Source organism: Haliaeetus albicilla, chromosome 12, assembly GCF_947461875.1.
Source record: "Haliaeetus albicilla chromosome 12, bHalAlb1.1, whole genome shotgun sequence".
Classification (NCBI taxonomy): Eukaryota; Metazoa; Chordata; class Aves; order Accipitriformes; family Accipitridae; genus Haliaeetus; species Haliaeetus albicilla.
Genome location: NC_091494.1, coordinates 38,581,461 through 38,603,591, shown reverse-complemented (window position 1 = coordinate 38,603,591; position 22,131 = coordinate 38,581,461). Strand labels below are relative to the sequence as shown.

Here is a 22,131-nt window from a genome sequence, read left to right as displayed (position 1 = left end):
GTCCTTTTCTGTTCCACTTTATTACGTAATGATTAAAAGTTCCTCTTGTATATGCTGGCACTAATTAGGGGATGTCAGTCTGCTGTGGGAGAAGTGAATGAATCATCAGAAGTGGATGAACTAGGAGTGTATTTGTAAACTGTAGGCTGTAGAAACCAGTAAGTCTTTCTTTAATTTTTCCTTTAAAAATGCTGAACAAAAGTCACAGGAAGTTTAAGGAGAAAACAAATTGCTCATCCACAGGTTCAGGAGTGCAGTGAAGCCTTGTACTTCTCAGCTTCTCTCATGAGGCAGACGAGCAGCCTGTGGAGTCTGGGGGTGTGCAGAGGAAAATTCATTGCCTTAATTGCAGACTAATAAATAAATGCATCATGCCCATCTCCGTGGGCTTACTGGTACCCTAATTTACAAACTGGATTGCTACAACTCTGAATTTCTCTGTTTGCATTCTTTGTCTATGAACATGCTGCTATTGAGCTTGAAGAACCACCCTGAGTTTACATACAGAGAGAATAAGTGAAGTTTACAGGCATATGAATTAAAAAAAAACATAGGGAAAGTTTTGCAGGTACACTAGTCATCAAGGATCCCTTCAGTGTTTGTCACACTATGTCAGGTCATGGGCACCATGACAAATAGTCAAGAGGACTACTGACAGTTATGAGGGATTTAACTCATTACATCTGACAGCATTATTTACCCGGAATACCACAATCTTTTTTCTTGTATCCTTAGTAGTCAGGAAAGAGCATTTACTTTTTTTTTTTTCTTCTTTTTTTTAAAGCTCCATATAAAGCAGCATCAGCCTCAGTAACGAGAGGACTTTCTGTCTGCCAGGCTTTCAGGTTAGGAAGACAAATCCTGCTTCAATGACATAACAAAGTTTTCAAACTTGATGTGGCAGAGAAAGGCATGCACACAAGTCATGCTATCCTAAATCAGCTGATGAGTTTGTGTGCTTAACTTGAGACTCAGGGAAGTCCGTTCACTTTACTGGGGGTTTGTTTTGGTTTTCCTCTTTAAAAAGTACCAAATATCAACTTTTGAACCCCAGGCAATACAAACTGGACACCAGAACAGGGTCCAGCCCTTGTGAAGGCTGGCCCAGCCATCCCACTGGAGAAGTCGCCATTTCTTTCCCACCAACTCCTGCAAATTTTCTCTTAGTTAACCATGGCCAATTCTGGTCCTATTAAAAAGACAAAAGCCCAACAACGACTTGCTAAAGCTAAAAGTTCTTTGAGAGCTTGGATTTCTTCAGTTTTGCTGAAAATTAAATGTTAAGGTTATGACAAACGTTTGCTTAAATAACCATATTTCCTCCGTGAAGCAGCTATTCACCAAGAACTACAGCAAAGTACCAAAGGGCTTCAGTAAAAGAAAGCAACAAATTTGCTGCAAAGTGTATTTCCTGCACTGCTTTTATTCCGTTTATGTGGCTGACATACAATTTTGGTTTGATTGAATGTACCACATTAAACTATTCTGGACAGGAGTTGTGCACTGAAAGCAGCTGATAATATTACAGAGCAGTTCAGAAAGTGTCCCCTGCAGTGAGAGACCCCTTGCAGCCTGGAACACTGGTGCTTGAAAGCCATTAATAGGATTGCTTGTACTTGAAGAGAAATTTGATTTTTATTTTTTTTTCTTTTCCCTGTTGGGATCTCAGCCTGCACCCTTTGCTCTCTGCTGCTTTGGGTCTATTCTTTGTGGGCTGTTGTAACACTATTATCAGTCTAGATGGTGTGCACCTTCCAAGGATGTGCAAAGTAGCATGAATGGTGGCTCAAGTGTAGTTCATCTGCTGTTACCAATTTTTCAGGGAAAGAACTGTGTGCATGCAAGTACCAGGGTGTTTTATTTCAGTAGGATCTATTTTAATGTTCATACTACTTAGCATAGACTAGGGATGGCAACTTCAAGGAAGTCTGGGGCAGTGCTTAAGTGCAGTAGAAGCTGATGGCATCACCTAAGACTGAGTCTGAAAAAAGCCATGATTACCTGCATGTACTTTTCAGAACACTTTTATTTTAGGTATTGCTGCATTTTTCCAAGCCAAGTCGGAGGTGCTAAATGACACTGCACTTCCAAAAAAAAACCAAAACCCCAAGCCAGCCAAATTTGTTCTTGGAATCTTAGTGGCTTACCCTGGGCACTGAGAAACAGACTCACGAGTCTGCTGAGAATGTCCTGAAGTGTTAAAGGACTGGCAGGGCTGGATCCCACCTGCAGGATATGCACGAGGGACCCTGCATATAAGCCCCTGGCCAGGTACCAGGTGTCCCTACAGATCTCTGCTGCACCTACCCTCCACTCTGACAGGCAGTATGGCAACTGGAGGGGATGTGTGTGACCTACGTGACTGGGAGAGCTGTTTTGGGAACAGATAGGATAAAAATAGCACCAACCACCATGCTCTCCTATTCACCACATGCAGTCACATACATGAAGAGCTTTATCCACAGAGGCTATACAAGATGCATAAGTGGGCACTTGCAGCTTGCAGCAAGGTACAAGACACAAGGCTATAAAGCACTGGAACAGCTTGTCAGACATTTATATAGGCAGAATTCCCATAGCACTTAAGAAAAAGATCCACTCATCAGGGCCCTGGCTTCAGGATGAATTGCAGAAGTTGCTCTATGCACTCATCCTCTGTTAGAGGTTCAGACTCGTCCTTCCGACTTTAAAATCCAGGAGTGGGTTCTCTTCATAGTGGCAAAGCCGAGATAGGAAGAAGCTGGGGAGGCATATCCCAGTATTTCAGAGCAAAAATGTGTTTATTTTAACATCTAAATATTCTTATTTTGAGTAAGGTGGTGATACTAAAGATAAAATTGTAACATAGAAACACATCCAAAAAAGTTACAAACCCTCATTCCCGATCTTCCTGTTTGCAGCACAAAAAATATTCCACTGTAGTAGGTCGTTGCTCTGCAGCCTGTTAGCAGTTGAGGTGATTGGGGCTGGTCCAGTTGGCTTGGTAGGTATCAGAAGCAGACCAGATTAAACTAATACCATCCACACATCTTGCCAAGGAAACACTCAAGCCCTTCGATCTTGTTTCAGTATCAGATGAAGACATGAGAGCTGCTAGATGAAGAAATCCTTGTGGAGAGGAGCAGAGTGTCTGGGGCTTCCTATGATGGGGCAGTCTCAGAAATCAAAGGTGTCAAAGCAGTAAGTCCTGAAACAAACAGTTCCAAAAATGGCAAGTTCCTGGAATCAGCCCACAGGGAAGGTCACTCCCGGACAGTCCTGTGGGGCCTTGAGCAGCCCAAATTTCTTTGTTCCCAGCTGGTTGAACAGTATCCTTAACTGATAGTAAGGTGCCTTTCTTGTGCCCATTGTCTCATCTTATCTAGTCACACAGTCATTGGGACAAGGATTGTCTTTTAGGGCTTGCTCAGACAGCGAAGTTGATGATTCTGCAATAGCTACGGCAGGATGACTTCATGTGAACGCACTCGTTCCATGGCAGCTGGTACAGTTCCTGATTCATACCATACCTTAACGGGAGTAGCGTCAGTATGTCAGTGTGCCTTACACAGTTACGCGAGACCTGGGACTCAGTTCAGGGTTTCTAGTCACTTCTCGTTTACACAGAATTCAGCTTTAAGAAAAGCAGTTGAAATGCTCCTGAGAATAACAAATAACAAATGAGTAAATCTTGCTCCAGAGCCATATAACCCAATTAAAAATAAGTGATGTGTAAAGCAAGTCTATGTAGTCACTGTAAAAAAAAAAAAAGCATGCCTTTCTTATCTATTTACATAGGCATATAAAGCAGAATTAATTGATAAACATATCAATTAATTGATAAACATTATAAAAGCCTTAAACAAAGCCTTTTCAAAAAGATAATGAGTAATCCAACTAGACAGTGCAAAAGGGACTACTGCTGTTGTGGGGCCAGATTAATTTGACTACCCATACCCCTAGGTAGAGTTATTAAAGGATAAAAGCTTTGAACATTGTTGCAGAGTTCAATGAAAATAAAAACTTTTACTCAACATATAGAAGTTCTCAGAAATGCAAATGAAGCGTTAGAATGCATAAAGATGGCAAATAAGTGAATATTATGGTTCTGTTTAACAAATTGCTTCTTTGCATGCAATTACTACATCCTGGTCTGATCTGAAAAATGAGAGTAAAAATAAAGCTCAGAGAAAGGTGCTACGGATGAGCAGAGACCTGCAATGACTGACTGACTTAGAGCAGTTTAGCTGAAAGAAGAGTAAAACAGGGAATGGGGAGGGGAGAAGGAATGGTTTGGGTAAGAGCTCTTTCTCTGGGGTTGGGCTGTGTGTCTCTCCAGTTGCATTTCACTCTGGTGTGGGGAAATGCAAGACAGGCACAACAGGGAGGGAAAGCGCTTGGTGTGTTTCATTCCCCCCACTTTGTGCTCCTGTTCTCACGCCCTGAGCTTCATACAGAGTACACACTCCACACCGCAATTCACAGTAACACGTCTTTTCAGCTCCACTCCAACAGAAACGCTTTCCCAGCCTGAAACACTGCTCCGACTTGCAAGCAAGCCTTCCCGAGGGCAGCCCTGCCCTTCCACGCTTGCCCTGCCCCAAGCGCTAGTGCTTTCCTTCCAGGCCTCCCCGTGCCGGAGGTCACAGTTGACCATTGCAAGAACAATAAGGATTTTTAGGGGCATTATGACTGGGTTAGTAAAACACAGCTGCCCCTGAAAGTCCCTCATTTTTCTTGCTGCCGCTCAGTCCATCCCTAGGAGGGCAGAGGTCTGACAGGGTCCTTTCTCTCCGGCACGGCTGTGCCGTCTCATGCTGGCGCACACACGGCTTTGCCGCTGCGCCCAGTAACCGCCCCAGCCCTGGTGCCCAGCCGTGACACAGCCAGCGGAAGGTGTGGAACTGCTTTGTCATCCCTGCAGGCTCCCTCCTAAGCAAACGCCGCGCTGCGTTTCAGCGTAACGCCAGATGGCTCGTCTGTCACTCGGCAGAAATGCCATCAAACAAAGCCTGGCGCAGCTAGCTGCAAGCAGCCCTGAAATACCCCAAACCATTGGGGCAAAAGGCAATAACACCTTCTCCTGCAAATGCACGTGTATCGGCAATGATGTCAGCACTGGCGCTTCGTCCAGGAGAAGCGGAGACCCCAGGGCTGACCAGCTTGTTGCACAGGCAGCGCTGCGCTTTTGTACTCCTGCATCGGAACCGGCGATCCCCAGGGTGCTTAGAGCTGCCCAGCTGCAGCTCCCAGCAGGAGCAGGTGACACCCATTTGCTCAACTGCAGAAGCAGTTGCTTTTAATTTATTAATAAAGCTGCGATTTTTAATTAGGGAATTACTACTGATTTTTCAACAACTTTCATCTTAAGTAGTATCTGAAAAAGATCTATAGGTTCCCTACTAAAAAGGTGCCAAGTAGTTGGCTGGGAATTTTCAACCTTCATTCACAAGTCCTCCAGGAAATCCTGGCCCAGTCCAGCACGTCCTTAGGGCAAGGAGCGACACTTTCCTTTTAATTCATCAGTGATTTGAATTCTGATGGAGGTGGACTCAACAGAAACCATAGGCAGATTCCCACAATTCTGCCCTGTTGCTTCCCCATGAACTCTCTGTCTGTAGGGTGCAGGGATGGGCCCCATCCCCGTGGGGATTTCAAGTGTCCCTGCAAGCTGTCGCCCTTGAGAGGGACTCTGTGACATGCTCGAGGGCTTCCAGGGTGTTTGTGGCAGAGCAGGGAACCCCTGAGGACTCTCAGGGCTTTTTTTTTTTTGCTTTTTTTTTTTCCTTGCATTAAAGACATCGTGTCCCTCAGCAAAGGGCCGTTTCCCCCATTCCCAGTTACAGTTTAGGAAGAACACGAGTGGTCGAGCATCTCTGAAAACGTGCAAGGCGAGACGTGAGCGGCAGCACAGCGATCTCCTCGAGCGCGGCTCCCCCTCTCCATTCCCGGGGCCCAAGCACTTGCTGGCCTCAACTGGTGTGTTAACATTCAGCTCCAGAACAAAGAGGCTGAGTTGCCACATTCAGCCGCACAGAGCAGCATCTTGTTTGGAGTTGCTGCAGTTCAAACATGCCATCTCCAGGGACACGCACCGCCGGCTGGCGTGGCCACTCTGCGTGCGATGGAAGTGCCGAGGCTTGTGGCAGTCACAAAGATCCCAGCCATGTGCAACACAAGACAAATATCCTCACCCATCCTAACAGGGGATGACACTCTGCAGCAGCAGGCAACCTGGCATCCCTGAAACCCCTGAGACCCTCTCATTATTGTACAAAGCCACACCTTATTTTCATTTAGAATTTCTTCTAAGGCTTGCAAGTCAAATGAAAGCAAACCCTATGCCCTGATTTGGTAATAAAACATGAGCCATGATTCTGATACGAATATTATTTGCATCTTCGAAAAAAATTTCAACAGCAGTGTAATAATAATAATAAAAAAAAAGCAGCAGCCCTCTGAATGCTAATGACGTTGGTGTCCTAAATGAAGCATAAAAGCCAGAGCCTGCAAGAAGCAAAGCATGAGTCAGAGCGTCAGCAGTCCCACACTGAAAGCAGCACTCATGGCTGCTTCATTCATTTAAGGAATCAATTCCTTTGTAATGAGCATCAAGTAGTTTTTAGGACTAAAATTAAAATGAGATGCATGCTGTTATTATTTTTAAAAGTTCTTTTTTTTTTTTCCTTTTTTCTTGGATTGACAATAAACAACTCTTTGTAGTTGGAAGAAGCCCCAGGCAAGGACCAGGTCCCTGCAGCACTTGCTGTTGTACCAACATGGAAGAAAATCTGATGAGCCCCTGCCCGAGGGAGACCACAACCTCCCCAGCAGCCAGGACCCCACCACAAGCAGACAGAGCACACCCAGGGTACAGAAAAGCAGGTAATATCGGAGTCGTTACGGATTTCAGCCTGGGTAGGTTATCTCACCCCCTGATTTTATTTTACTCGCATCAAGTCATTGGCAGAATCCAGTGAGGCTGGATATGTGCTGCTCCAGGGAACTCCCTTTGCGGAGGCTTTACGTGTTCCTTCTTGGAGTGCAAAGCCAGCACAAGGCTGTGTGCGCTAGGAGAAGAGGGGAATACTGCCCAAGCTGCTCTCAGCTCCCTGCTGCCTCAGTTCCACTTCTAGATAAAGCACAATCAGATTTTAATCATCAGAGCACAGATCTCTAGGTTACACTGATGTTATCGGGGTGATTTGGGACTGAAGTCTTTTTGGTGCTTTGGATTTGAAACTCAGAAAATGCAAGAACAGCACAAAACCAAACTGAAGGTAGACAATGATTCCTAGATTTCTAGAATTCTTCTAGCTTTAGTCATCAAAGGGGATTGTTAGAAACGGACAAAGGGCTGTTTCCCTTTATTTTTTTAAGTGTGAATTTTGTCTTGACAGTTTCCTTTCAGAAACAAAAATTGAAAACAAATTGTCCTATACACAAAACAAAGGGACAGATCCTCAGCTGGAATGGACTGGTACTACCAAATGAGTAACACCCACTCACAGGAGAGACTCCGGCCCTTTTAACAACAGCTGCCGGTCCTGTTCTGCCCAGACAAGAGCTTCAGCCTCTGGTTTTAGATGGCAGCAGCGTTGGCTCTAGGTAGCTTGAAAAAGATGAAGGGCTGTCTTCAGAGCAGCTGAAAATGCACCAGGGCTCCAAGGACTCTGTGCACTGTACAATTCCCAAAATGCACAGTGACTCCAGGTGCATAAGCCAGTGGACCTGACAGCAAGCAAATAACTGATACCAATGTGGCCCTGAAATTAATGAGCTGCCGTGGAGAAATGCTGGCAAAGCAGGCTTCCAGAAACCACTTACATGTGGGGTTTACTTTCTGAAAAGAGGCTTGTCTCAGATTTTTCTCTCAAAACCAAGATCAGGCTGATCACCATCTTGAAAATTACATGAGAGGTCCCCAAGAAAATATTAACTGTGCAGTGCAGGAGAACGAATGTATGACTATGATCCATCCCAGCCACTCCTGCCCCCAAGAGAGACTGTGGCACAGCACAATTGCACCTGGCATTTGGGAAATGCCATCAGCTGTGAAGAAGTTACTAAGAGCAGCAGTTACCGGCTTTGGGTCCTGCCAGCACAAACTATGACTCTCATCGAGCTGTCCTTTGTGCAGGCCCAAGCATGCTCCAGAAGTGCCCATGTTAGCTGGGTTCATTAGACTCCCTCACCCACAAGAAAACAAGAAAATAAAAATACACACATAAGAAAAATTCAGGAAGTCTCTCACTTTGCCAAGGAAGAGATGACATCCCCAGCAGCTGCCGTCTCCAGCAGCAAGAGCTGCCCAGCCTCCGTGCGGGGTGCTGAGCTCCCTGTCCTCACGGCTCCAGCGGAGTTCTCTGGAAGACCCAATGCACAGGAGGTTGCACTGCACTGGGACCCGAAAGTGAAGGAACGCTTGAACACTAATGGAAGAGCGCCCATTCTGCGGGGCTGACAAGGGATGGGTTTGGCCACATGCATTTTACATTTCCACTTTCTTTGCAATCCTCAGTTTGGAGCATCGCTTCTTCTCCCTCCCACCCCCAACATCAGCAGAGGAGCTGGAAAGCCAGAGTTATTTTCAGGAGATGGTACATTTAGGCCCTGTTAATCTTGACTGGGTCCCTTTGAAAATTACAAGGTTGGATAATCAAACACATTACGCAGACTCTCCATGGAGGCCGCTTCGAAAATAAGCCTCCCACCATCCAGATACGTAGGAGCAAATAGTTCAAATAGTAATGTTTGATGCTGCACTGACTTGCCTCACTGTGGTGACCTCACTAGCATTTATATGCAGAGGCCTTGGAGAACAAGGAAATTAAAGCAGCTAACTGACTTTAAGTATATCAAATAAAACAATTAGTCATCAGAAAGTCTTCTAGAGGCTGCCACATTACACCCATCTTGACTGGCAAGAGACCATTATCTGGCTCAGGCTAGCAAAGAAGAGGATGGCAGCGCTGCCTGGTCAAATCGCATGGCCAAACAAGCGTGTTGGCAAAACACACCCAGAGCAACTCAGAAGGGAGCTTGCTGGTGTAACAACTAACGTATGAAACTGGTTGGCACAAGGAAGGGGACATGAAGGGAGAACACTAGGAGAAGAACACTAGGGGAGGAAGAGCTCTGGCTAGAAGAGGCTACATGACTGCTAGTAAATTAACCAGGGCACGGCCAACCAGCCCAGTCTGGCCACAGCTGTCCTATTAAAGTCTTTGGGCCACCAAAAGAAGGGGGGGGGCCACATCCAAACAGGCTATTGATAATGGACCCTCACTCATGCTGACTTTCAGACTATATCCAGGGACTGTTTGGAGGAGTCCCAGGCCAAAGTTCTGCCCAGGACCACGCTCAGGACACAGCCATCAGCTGTTGGGTTTACTAGTGCAGCTGTAACCCAAGGGTATGGCCCCGGGCACAGCAGTGCTGGAGAAACCCGAGCAGGTTGGTAGGTGTACGGATAGCAAGCAGCAGTGCGGAGATGGCTGCCGGGTCCCAGAGGAGCGTGTTTAGTGCAGAGCTGCGCCTGGACTGATCGCCGGCAGGAAAAGCAGCCGTGCTGCTGGCATCCACCTGCCAGTGCTGCCTCCAATTCTGAATCTACCTAGACTTTGACCAGTGAGTTAAGAGAGAAGCTGCCAGCCAGAGGCTGCCTGGCTTGGGCTTTGCTGGAACAGAATCTGGTCTGGCCAGCATTAAGGGAAGCAAAGAGTTATAGGAGAGCAGCAGGAAATTGCCAAGCAGAAGGGGTTTTAAAATCATTTCACTTTAAACAAAACTAAGGCATTACCATAAAGTAAATGGCCACACCTTGCTACTTACATGGTTCTGCTAACAAGACCTGCTTTTCCACAGCTATTCAAATATAATGAGTCCTGGGTGCCTAACTAACTCTTTTAAGCTCATTTCCAAACTCCAGCCAAAAATCACTTTCTGATTCACCACTTTCTCAGGCACACTAGTATTTAGAGAACGCCTGCAGGCTGGTACTGCACTGCACAAAGTACATAAGCACATGTTTAATTACTCCATGGACCAGGGATGTGATTAATCATCTGCTTAAAGTTAAGCATGTGCTTAAGCATGCTACTGACCTGGAGCTTTAAGTGGATCTATCAGGTATTCTGGTGCTCCCCATTTTCCAGTTCTTTGAGGCTCAGTAAGTAGAAAGAATATAAGAATATTCCTGTGATCATACACTCCAAAGAATTCACCCAAAGTCTGGTTTCTGACTTCTTTTTTTTAAACTGCAACTTTTGTACCTATTCTCTCCATATTCCCACCAATACTGATTATGGGTATTACAATAGTATGCATATTATCAGAATGCATTAGCATTAAAACGTGAGCTAATTATTATTATTCACAAGTTTTTAAAAAGCTCTGGGCTTAGTTTTTACTTTGCCTGAATAGGGCTTCAGGTAAGAACTTACATTCATTTCATTTGCACACTTCGGGGATTAGTTCCCTTATGTCTGAGCAGTGTACAAAGTCCTAAAAAAAATATGAAGTGTATCATTAAAACTATTGCCCCTGCTAACAGTGGACTCATCACATGGAAGAACTCAAGCATAAAATGTGCATCAGCTATGGGTGGTCACGTAAATTCACATTTCATTAGCCACAGCGTACATGATCCTGGGGATTTTTCTCACTGCGCTTTTCCACCTTTCCAGCAAAGGCTTATTCCTAGTTCATAATAATTTCAGGAAGGTCAAATTGTATCCGTTCCCCAGGGAGGAGCAAGCAGAGGAGACTGGGACCCGAAAGCTCCATTTTTTTTAAGACACAACTGCCTCTTTTATGACTAAGGAAGTCCCTGCTCGGGGAGGTTGGGTGGACCGGACAAGAGCCGCTTCTCGAGGCAGGCGTGTGACCCGTGTGCACTGCCAGCTGGAGCATCGCAGAGTCAGCAAACACCCATGCCCAAGTTCACCCAGTAAAATCATTTAATATTGACAAGCCAAGAGACTTCAATTAGAGCAAAGCATGTGCAAATCAGTTTTCAACCACCAACTGAGAGCACACTGGATTTGATTACAAGAGAGGAGGCACGTGTCTCTGAAAGAAGCCTTCTTTGAGGAAGAAAATAGATACAATAATTGATAAACGTTTTGGCTGCTTCTCCTAACTAATCCCATCACATGCTGTTTATTGCCAGTACATTCATGAAAAGCACCTATTTTGGATACCAGGGCACAACAGAGAAGAGGAAAAAAACACGGTCCCCAGAGAGATGGCTGTCCGAGCCTGGGTACCCTCAGTCTTCTCACAGCACTAATATGGTGACCTGAGCTTTTAAACCATGTTGCTCTCTGCTTAAGATGTTGATCTTTTGTTGTAAGTTTACAGCTTTTTTTGTAAAAATTGCAGGAAAATCTTCCACAGAAAAATGAAGTCTATGTATGTTACTAGGGAACCTAGCCATAATGATGTAGGTTTGGGAGAATTTACATGACTTTTCCTCTCATTTCAATGTTACTTCACAGTGGTAACTCTGAAATGTTTTTCTAAAGGGACCATTTTGCCAGATACAGGTTCAGTAACCACTGGGAATGCCCACTGGTTTTGGGTCCAACTCTATCTATCCAGAAGCTCCTTACAGCAGTAAAAGTCACGGGACAGCCCCCCTCATTTGCTGAATGTCATTAATTAAACTAGACAGGATTTGGCAACACAAAGTTAAGCTAGTGTCCTTAAAATTGCTGATAGTTTAGAGCCATAAGAATAGGTTAGAAAAACCCAATTCACTTGCCATATAGATTGAAAGTAAGACGTCACAGCAATGTTCAGAAAAGCTGCATTGTGTAGGCATGCACTGGTGCCTGCTGGTGTTCAGTGCCTGACCACCAGTAACTTGTTACAGGAGCCGCTTCATACGTGCAAGTTTTAGACCTCTGATACCAAAGCCATCAAGCACATCTGAGAGTTAAGTGAAATATGTGGTTAAAAGCCTTGCCATCTGCATAAGTTGCGTGGGGAGCTGCAAGTCGTAGCATCTGTGACTAAAAGTTGATTGTACAAAGTTCCTCTGATTAGCGGGACAAAAGCGGTATTTCAGACGGTGCCACCTCTCACCCTCAAGTCTCCAGCCAGCCCAGTGAGACACACTGACCCTGGAGCCATCTGCCCCTTCCCTCTGCCTTGAGAGGGGGCCCAGACCAAGGACCCACTTTTTAGACAAATAAAGTTAACTGAACTCCATCTTCGGTGGAGGAATCATTTTGCCAGATACTTTTAATAAGATACTTTAATGAGAATGAGGTGTTGTCAGTTAAAGCTCTACCAGTGTCCAGGTTTATGATTGCCATTCAATACTGCATGGGGTGCACGAGAAATTCTTGGGAAAGGGGGAAATTCTATCCCTTTAAAAATACTATTAATGAACAAGAGACCTTGCTCCTACCCCTGCTGTGGTTAGGAAGATTTAGGTTCATCAGAGCTGGACTCAGAGTACGTTCTGTGGACATCATATGCAGGTATTTTTCCTTTGGCCCTAACAGACTACGGACATGACAGACTGTAAGCAGCAGGCACCAGGAACGGCTGGCAAGAATATGCTGTGTGTGGAAACCTGGTGCCTTTTTTGCCCGGTCCCTGCTGCCTGGTGCTCTTTCTCATTTGACTTCAGGTCAGCCACCATAATCAATGTACTCAGTTTCGCTTTTATTTTTAGCCCTTTTTCTTCCTGGCTGTCAGGTAATAGCTCAGCTGTGCTGCTTACATTCAAGACCATGCCTGGAATAGTGAAGTTGTAGCAAATTTCATTTGAAAAAGAAAAAAAAAGTATTTGGCCATATCTTTAGTTGCTGTGGAAATCATTCTCTTGGGTGATTATTTCTGGAAGCTGTATTGGGATGTACTACATTTCCTTCACCTGGACTAAACTGTTTCCTTCTGGGTGTGGATTTACTCGGGGGAAAGGAGAGACGAGAGGAAGAGCTCGGTCACCATGTCAATCCCGTTCATCTCCTGCACACTGCACAGGCCACATACAAGAGAGACACAGGCAGCACTTGTGCAAATCCTCCCTCCTCGGTGAGATCCTGGCTGCATGAGCTGGGTCTCTAAAGAAACACTTCTTATGTTTGTAGCCCATCAGGTCAGGGCTTCAGGAGGAATAAATCAGCGCAAGTCCACTGCAGTTAACATTCATGCCCATTTACACCAACTCACAGCACAGCTTACTGTGCTTTGCAACAGCCTCATTATAAGTATTTTTAAGCACTTAAGCCTGTGCTTGCTGCCGGCAAGCAACTGACCATAATTCAGCATTAATGTAACACTGATAGCTAGCTAGTTATAAAAGATTTCCATTTGGAAAATGCACTTCAAAGTTAGAAAAGGTTTGAAAGTTACAGAATTTCCAAACATTTATGAAGATACTGCTCTAAAATGATAGAAGTGCTCATGGCTGTTCATCCAAAAACATTACCAGTCACCAAAATTAGAGTATGGGACAAATCCTGAGCTGGTGCCGATCAGGGTATCTCCACTGGCTTACAGGAGATGTTTTATTTAGCAATGGGCACACCTGCTGCTTCTTTGGAGAGCTGTAAATTCATTCTGCGATGTAGACAATCTACTAGCCCAATTTATATTTCAAGATGAAACTCCTGTCAGATGTTCTGAAATTAAACTACAGTTTGTGTTCTTTTTGAAGGCAATAATATTTTAAAAGTATAAAGACATCCAAAACTTTATGTAACCAGTATTACATAACACCTTAAACTGGCTCATAAGCATTTTCCTTACTCTGGATTTATTACATTTGGGGCATGTGAAACAACTCGCTATACAAGTGAGTTACTCACATGGGGCTGGGCTGGGGGCGGGGGGGAGAAGAGTTCACTCCAGTGGAAATTCTAAAGTGAGAAGCTTATTACTATGTTTGCAAAGATGTCTGCAAAGAAACACTGTCAGAAAAAAATGTTGTTTCATTGTGTCTCACTGCCCTTAATGGCTATTGATACAGAAATTAAATAAATTCCTGGAAGGAAGCTAGAGATAGTACTAGTTTTAAAGGCGAAATGCATGCAGAACCTCCAACTGCATATAGCATTAATGTCATAAATGTGTGTGAATGTTCTCATTCAGGCTATAATTTATTCCCCAAGGAGATGCAAAACTAGCTCAAATATGCTACAAGCGAACCAAACTCTTCCAATGAAGCGAATGCAGTATGTGAATCTTGGAGCTAAATTTAGGCTGGGACTTGGAGTAACGTAATTCTAATCTCAGTGTAGCACTTTGAGCCGCAGCTAACAAACATTGTGAAATGATTCAGTGAAGTTCTGCTCCTTTGTTACAATCTATTTTGGATGAAGTTTTGGAAGCTCTTTACTAACTCTGATTTAAGAAACTCAGCTTAAGTTACTCAGCTGAATTTCATTGTTCAGTGCAATTGTTTAAAAAAATTTTAATATCGGGGGTTTTTAAATGTAGATTAAAGCTGGGTTTTGGGTGCATACAATAGTTCACGTGAAACAGACACTCTTAATATACTGAAAGCTATAGGTAGAACACCATTAACTATACTGCTGAATAATCCACAACACTGATAAAAATGGATACCGTAAATAGCTGATTAAGTTTTTTCACAAATTACATTATTTGTTTGGTTTTATGGTCCAAGGTAAATTAAAATGGGCAAGCTCGTTTGTCATTAAGCACCTTTCTGATTCTTGTTCTGTACAACTGTTAGATTTGCATGGGAATGTCTTCCACCTCCAGAAATACTTCCTTCAAAATTAACTGATGAAGTCACAATTATACAAAATATCTTTGTAGTCAAAGCAGATTTTGTAATAAAAAACATTTTAAATGCAACTGGGAGTTCAAGTCTACTTTTATAGTATCCTTCAGGTGTAAAATACACCCATAATGCTAGAATTGAGGAAACTTTTATCTTGCATAAAATACCAAAATAGCATTTACAGTTTTAAATCGAGCATATTTTAACTGAGCTACATTCAAATTCTTCTTTATGAAACAATCTCTCTTTTCATACAAGATTTTTCATGCATATTCTGGCTCCAAAGCTCCAAATCAGTTTGCCACAACTTGTTTCACTGGAATTCATCAAAAGACTAAGAAGCCAAGTGCCAAGGAGCCGAGCTCCTGGCCCCAGCGTAAACTGTCCTACCAATCACTGCAGCCTGGAAAGTCCCAGTTCTCAGAATTAGCTGATGTTTAAACAAGAGATCATAATCAAAATCACGATTCCTGACAAAGTCTCAATATTTCACTCTATAAATTCTTAATTCATTTTCCAGCATTTGTAGGTTGCTGCTAGCTCCACCCTCTCAAATATCAGCAATTGCTGCAGCTCTTAAAGAAAATTCCATTTTGGGGAAATGTGATATTATTCCAGATGTTTCAGCATACGGCAATTCTGCCTAACCCAACCTGATCGTCACTCTGTAACGAAGCTGAGTGTTAAACAGCTCCTGGAATTTATTCCTTAAACTGCTGCACTTGCATACTTGAATTTAACCCTAGTGACAGTATTGTGTTCAAAAGCCCTGGTTTTTGTAAAACAACAGAGCCACTGCTAAAGAGTTTCTTTCTAAAAACTTAAAACCATGACTAATTTTAGCAGGCCTTTGGGCCACTTGCAGATTAGTTCCTACAGGCTGCCGATTGAATTAAATGTAAGTAAGTGTTTTAAATTGTGTTCCTCACCATATTTTAAAAGCTATCATGCAAAGAGATCTTGCTGAATGAAATCTGCTTTCAAATTTTATAGTTTGAGGAAATTCCATACTTAGAACTGCAAAAAAAAAAAAAAAAGCGCATTTATAGAGATTCAAAACAGCTGCAAGAACTGGTATGCCACCATTTCATTTAATCAAGATTTCACCAGGAAAAGGAGAGGAAGAGTCCCTGCCCTACCTCCAGCTGTACAGGACTAACCCTTTCACCAGATCGGACGGTTCAAGGTAACATTTGCTCCTCAAAATAACACCTGAAGCAGCGTGCATTCCTCCATGATCTGTCGTGCACTGCAATCGAGTATTGTACTGTGACTGGCTGAGCAACACTCCAAAGCCTTGGTCAGATGGGATGCTTTGTAATTAAAATAATAATAATGAATGACAACACTAGCAGGTACGATCTGGGAGTCAAGATTCCAGTCCTGGACCTATAAATGGCGTCCCTAACAAATCTGTATTGGGAAAATACTGAAATCCCACACGATGCCATGGAATGTGGGCACATCATCCACCCACGTGGACGTTCAGGACACCGTGAAGGATCTTCTGCCAAAGGAGAGGAAGAACAAAGGCCCGCTGCCTGCTGCCACAGAAAGGGAAAACTAAACAGCCTAACCCTCCTAAACCGATAAGCCACTAAGATCCAAATAAAATCCAAGAAGTCTATACAAACCCAAATCTACCAAGCAATGTCTTGGAAATATTTTGTTTATTCAGTGCTAAAGAAATATGCCGTGAATCCACAGTCCATCAGTTAGGCAGGGAAGAGGAAGCCATCTCCGGACCAGCATCACCCCTGGCTCATTTCCTTCAGTCTGCAGCCACATGATTTCTTTTCCACACTGTTGCTGGCTCACACCAAGGTTCATGCAAATGTGCAGACTGGCGATGGGGTTTGAAAGACCTATTCTGCCCTCAGCAAGGAAGGGTTTCCCTACCCCGGCATCAGACACTCCCCTCTTTGGGATCCTAGCAGTTGTAATCCTCCTGCTAGTACCACCACATACACACACCCCTCTTACTTGCTCCCCCAAAGCAGAAACCCCTCTACCAAGCAAAGATCACACCTGGCAAAGGGAGACAGCACTGTGCCTTGTGAAAGCCACGCAGATGCCACCAATCTTGTTTTACAGGGATATCGCTCAGACTGCAGGAAGGGGCTGAAGCCTCGGAGGGGTGTCCCCACCCGCAAGGTGGGGAGGACAACACGAGCCACCCTGCAGTCCCTTCTGGGCTCTCCTGCCCTCCTCCTCTCCCCTTTGGGATCTGTCACTTTTGGGTCCCCAGGAGGGGAAGTGATGAAATCAGCAGGAGCTGGAAGGATTTTCTCAAGCAGGCCAACAGTGGGAAGGGAAAAGCACATTCTCCTCCATGTCTGATTTGCCTCTGTGTGCTTAAGAGCTGGCCTGCAGCGGGAGCTGGCACAGAGCGCGCCCCGAGCTCAGAGTTTGCCATCTGCGGATGGGGCCAAGAGCAGAGGGGAAAGTGTCTGCAAGCCGGGTGCATGCTGGATGCTTCACTCTTACGAAGTTTAGTCCTCACTAAGGGTGCAAGGCTCTAACACAAGCATGTCCAGGCTTCTGGGAGAGGTCTGTACTGAACAACAGAGCCGATACCAGGCACGGTCTGAATCTAACCTGCCCCTGATTACATATATTTGTAACCCAGACACCACATACTTGCTATGCTCTGCGCCCTCCTGCAACTTAAAATACAACCCTGGCTTGAAGGTCTCTATTTGCAAACATAGAGGAACAGTGGTTCCTAAATTGCAGGCAAACATTTGACTTCACTCAGTGCAATTCAAAGAATATCCTGCACAAACCCCACCCTTCTGCCCAACAACTCAAGCCCTTAATGCCTAGATAGTTTTCTTTCAGGCCTTATCACAGATAAAATATGGTCCTTTTTTTGTTGAAGGAGTAGAACCTGCCAAATATTTACCAACTCTTTCAGAAGGCTGAAAATGTCACTCCTACAGTGTAATAAACTTCCCCTGATAAATAGAGAGCCTTGCTGTACTGCCCAGAACTAGTTTAGTGTGGCCTAAGTATTGCCAAGTCTGACTGACGAAGAAAGCATATTTGTACACACAGAAAGATTAGCAAGAGAGGCATAAAGTTTAGAAGTGAAAATAAAACAAAGCCCCATTATTAGCCAGGGAGGGGGGGAATAATTGAGTCTGCATCCCAGAGAGCAAAAGACATTATGAAAGCTTCAGAGCTAAAATGGTAATTTAAGAGCTTGTCCACAACTTGCAGCAGAAGCTTGAACCATCTTCTTTAGCATTTGGGAAGTGCTAAACCGTGGCCTACCCCCAACCCAGCCTTCAGAGCAACATTATTTAAAAATAAAATATTTTTACTTTGTAATTTGACCCACAAAAAGTCATTTGGGGCATGAGGGAATGTTCCCTTCCAGCCGGAACTTTAATTCAGAGAGAATGTTTAAACTCAACAGTGTAAAACACATGCTGAGAAATCCATCTGCATTGCACTGTATGTTCTTTGGGGCACAAACAGAAGTTGGAAAGTGCCAGTCAATGCAGTGTGTGCGCGTACGATCTAAATAATCGCTAATAATACAGAGGAATGGAGAAAAAAAATACATTCCTAGTATCAGCAAGTCTGTCAACAGAGTTCTAGCAGCTATAAACAACTACATCCCCACTAGTTCAAAACAGATGAACGTTGCTTGAAAAAATGTGTCCTTTCACCTTGGCAAATGCCATTAAGAAAAAAAAAAAAGATTTCTAAAAGTGACTAGGGAGTTGGAAGCTCAAATGTACACATTTAACAAGTCCTGATGACCATAAAATACTGAGCACTCACTCCCTACAGAAGCCAGGCTTCAACTAAATCTTGAATGATGCACTCAACCCAAAAGATAGTAACTCAAATTATGTTATACGGCGCTCCAAAATAGGTTTTGGGGGGACAAAACTTGCCAGAATTACTTAAAGGCAGGAAGAAACCAATTACTGCTGGAAAAAAAATTTCCAGATTATGTTAAACCTGACAAAAGCTAAACCCAGCAGTTTACCCAGCTTTACAAAGCAAACCACAATTAAGAAAATCTCCTATGAAAGGGAAAACTTCAGTTTAGCCTACCAGCTAGTCCAAGAGCCTGAACAGCAACACAACCTCAACAAAAATCGCTGCTTGCCAGTGATACCTAAGAAGTTGTACAAGGAGTTGGAAAGAGCATGCTAAAGAGGCACAGAAATCTGCTCCCCATTCCCCCCTTTCACACCATCAGGTTTTAATGTTAATGATACGGCTCCGCGTGCTTAAAGTGTTTTTACACTACGCTTCTCGTCTTGTAGCTCCGTCTTGTTCCAGGGCAGATGATTAGAATCAGATTTCTGTGATTTCACTGCAGATTAATTTCGTTAAGAGCTACAGATCTGCAGGGAGAAGAGGGCTGCAAACAGGCCAGCAGAACAGTCTCTAACGGCGTTCTCTCCTAAAAGGGTAACAGTGGTTTTGCCTTTACTCCTTACTTTCACATATTTTTCCTTTTTGTGGCCACTAGACAGAGTTCTTTGGAAAAACAGGCATATGGGGAAAAGAAATGTGCAAAAAAAATTTCCTTTAAATTTTGGTTTCAAAGAAAGCTCCCAACCAGTACTTATGAATAGGTTTATAAAGAGAATGGGCCCAAGGCAGACCTGACTGCGCCTGCTGTCCCCGAAGTCAAACAGGCAACTGAGGGACTGCACACGGCAAATAATTCTGATATATCAAGGTCTGTATGCACCAACGCATGTCAGCGGAATAGCTATTAATATGCACTTTAGAATGCTGCGCACAAGCATTTGGATATAGAGGGATGAAGAAGAAAAAAGTATGCAGAGGTCTGTAGCAGCATTTGCAAATTTTTCCTAATCGCAGAACACTAAGTAAATATTGTTATTTTTATGGGCAAATGCTACAGAATATAGCACTGACAACAGGGTTCGTTTGCAAAAATCTCATGGGATCAGAGCGTAAAAGTTGTGTGGAGCGTGTAAACGTCTGCGTACACACATGCAGAATGTAGACTCCTGCAATGCTACATCAGGGAGAGAATTAAATTCTAAGTAAGTGGCTCAAAAAAAGACACAGGAAGATTTTAATTTTCCGTTTGCTTTTATAGACCTTAGCCATGAGAATACTGTTGCCACTTGGCCTTTTTCCTTATTCTAGGTCAACACCACTGAGTTTACGAGAGAGAAGTAAAAACATCTCTACATAAATCAAAAAAATTACGAGGACCCTCCAAATAATTCTAATCCAAGAACTGAAAACGTAATGTAACACAGAAGGGCGCAGAAGTTACAAATACGATGCTATATAAGCAAAGAGTAATATACACGCGCAGAGCTGTATCTATACCGTGCCCAAAGAAGGAGCACAATCCGGTGTCTCCAGAAGTGCAGTGTGCCCAATCGAAATCAAAGACAAATAATAAGGAACGTCGGAAGGGTGGGGGGTATAAAAGCACTTGGGTGAATAAGAAGAGAACCGCCGGGAGCCAGGCCACTTGGCATGTATGTGACTAGATTTATTTAAAAAAAAAAAAAAAAGGAGGGAAGAAAAAAGAAAACAGCTGTGTTTTCTGAAAGCGAAAGCGGTGAGAGGGATGCACATGGCCCTGCCGGAGCCGAAGCCGGGCGCTCGCTCCCTGCTAAGGCAGGGCCCGGGCACCGCGTCCCGCCAGCCCGCAGCGGCCGCGGCCGGGCACGTCGGGGCCCGCGGGGCCGGTCGCCAGCACCGGTAAGACGCGCCCGTTCCAAGGCCCTTTCCGAGGTGGAAGAAAACAAAATGCACTTACGGTTCGCGGAGAACCGGCTCCGTCCTCTCCCCACGGCCCGCCCGCGGCGAACCGGGGGGGGCGGGGAGGGGCCACCCGCCGGCCCCAGCGCCGGGAAAACCGGCGGTCCCGGGAACCCCAGCAACGCCCGCCGGTGCCCCGCCGGGCCGGGCCGGGCCCCCGCCTCCCGGCGGGAGCGGCCCCGGGCAGCGGCGGCCGCCGCGCTCCGTCTTCGCCCGCTGCGAGTGCCCGGCAGGTCCTGGGAGCCGAGAACTGGGACTTTGTAGGCCAGTTGAAGACACAAACCTCTCATCTCGCCCGCAAAGACCCAACCCTCAACTCGCCCATCAGGCGCAGGCTGCGATTTCTTATTACTGTTTGTTAAATTCGGCTCCTCTCGCTGGCCGGTGCCCATCGCCAGCGCAGAGCCGCCCCCCCCCGCCTCGGCCACCGCCCCGGGGCCACCGGGGACACCCCCCCCGGCCGGCGTAGGCAGCGATCCGCGCCGCCCCCTCCCCGAACTTGCGAGGGGCCGAAGCGGCCGGCCCCGGGTCCCGGAGCCTCGGACGCCCCGGAGCCAGCTCCGCACCTCGGGCCGGGCCCGCAGCCCCCGGGGCCGGGCCCCGACGCGCATCGTGACTCGGCACCGCCGAGCCCGATCCCCGCTCCTGCGGGAACTTCGTACGCGGGAAGACGCGGGGGGGGATGCGAAAACACCCCGTACGGTTCAAACGGCCAAAAAAAGCCCCAGGCCCTCCGTTACCTGCTCCGAGTGAGGAGGGAGCACGGGAAAGGGGGTCGGGGGGGGGACACGGTCCCTGCGGCCGCCTCCCCTCCCCAGCCCCGCAGGTCCTCGGGATTACGCACAGGAAGGGCTCGGGCTGAACTACAACCAAGTGGGGAGAAGCAGCGGGCGGCCGCGGTCCCCTTCGCCTGCCTCCCGCAGCCCAGTTGCTCGCAGATGGGTATTTAAACTGGTATTGATCACGTTGGGATTTTTTTTTTCCACCCTTCCTCTTTGCCCTCGCAAAAAGCAAAAAAAAAAAAAAAAAAAAAGAAGAAGAATTCGTTGCCACAAGGGACATTGCAACATTTCTCTCGGCTTTTCAAACGCTGCGTTTGCCCCGGCGAGCTTAAAAAGTCCCGACCCAACCAGCAGCAGAGGAGAAGTAGGGGAAAGAGAAAAAAACCAAAACCAAAGCACCCAAAAGCAGCAATCAAAAAAAAAAATTAGAAAAAAAAAAAAAAGCCAAAAACCATCAAACCAGACAGAGGCGAGCTGCTCCGGGCAACATTAAGGCGCAATCCCGATGCGGCGGAGTTTCTGTCCGGCGGCAGACGCACATCCCTCGAAAGTTTGCTCCACGTGTTGCGGCCGCGTCCCGGGAGGGTCGGCGCGGCCCGGCTCACCGAGGCGGTGCGGGCCCGCTCCGCCGCTCGCCCCCGCCGCTCCCGCGCCGTTTAAGGAAGCGGCTCAGTCCCCACCCCTGCGCCCGGGCAGCTCCCCGCTGCGACCCGGCGCGGCAGATCGGGAGGCTCTCCCGAGGCTGCCCTCCCCACCCCCTGCCCTCCCCGCCGCTCCGCTGGCCCATCCGGCCCCGCACAAGGCAGGAAATGGGCGTCCGCGGCC

General features: G+C 45.8%; 1 long non-coding RNA gene across 1 annotated transcript; it reads right to left on the bottom strand.

Annotated features, from left to right (window-relative positions):
• Nucleotides 1-2,761: 2,761 nt before the first annotated feature.
• LOC138688195 (uncharacterized) lies at nt 2,762-22,126 on the bottom strand. Its single transcript, XR_011327251.1, has 2 exons — nt 21,767-22,126; nt 2,762-3,639 (listed from the first exon to the last, which is right to left on the bottom strand). It is a non-coding gene; the product is annotated as an uncharacterized lncRNA (long non-coding RNA).
• Between the last annotated feature and the right edge of the window lie 5 nt (nt 22,127-22,131).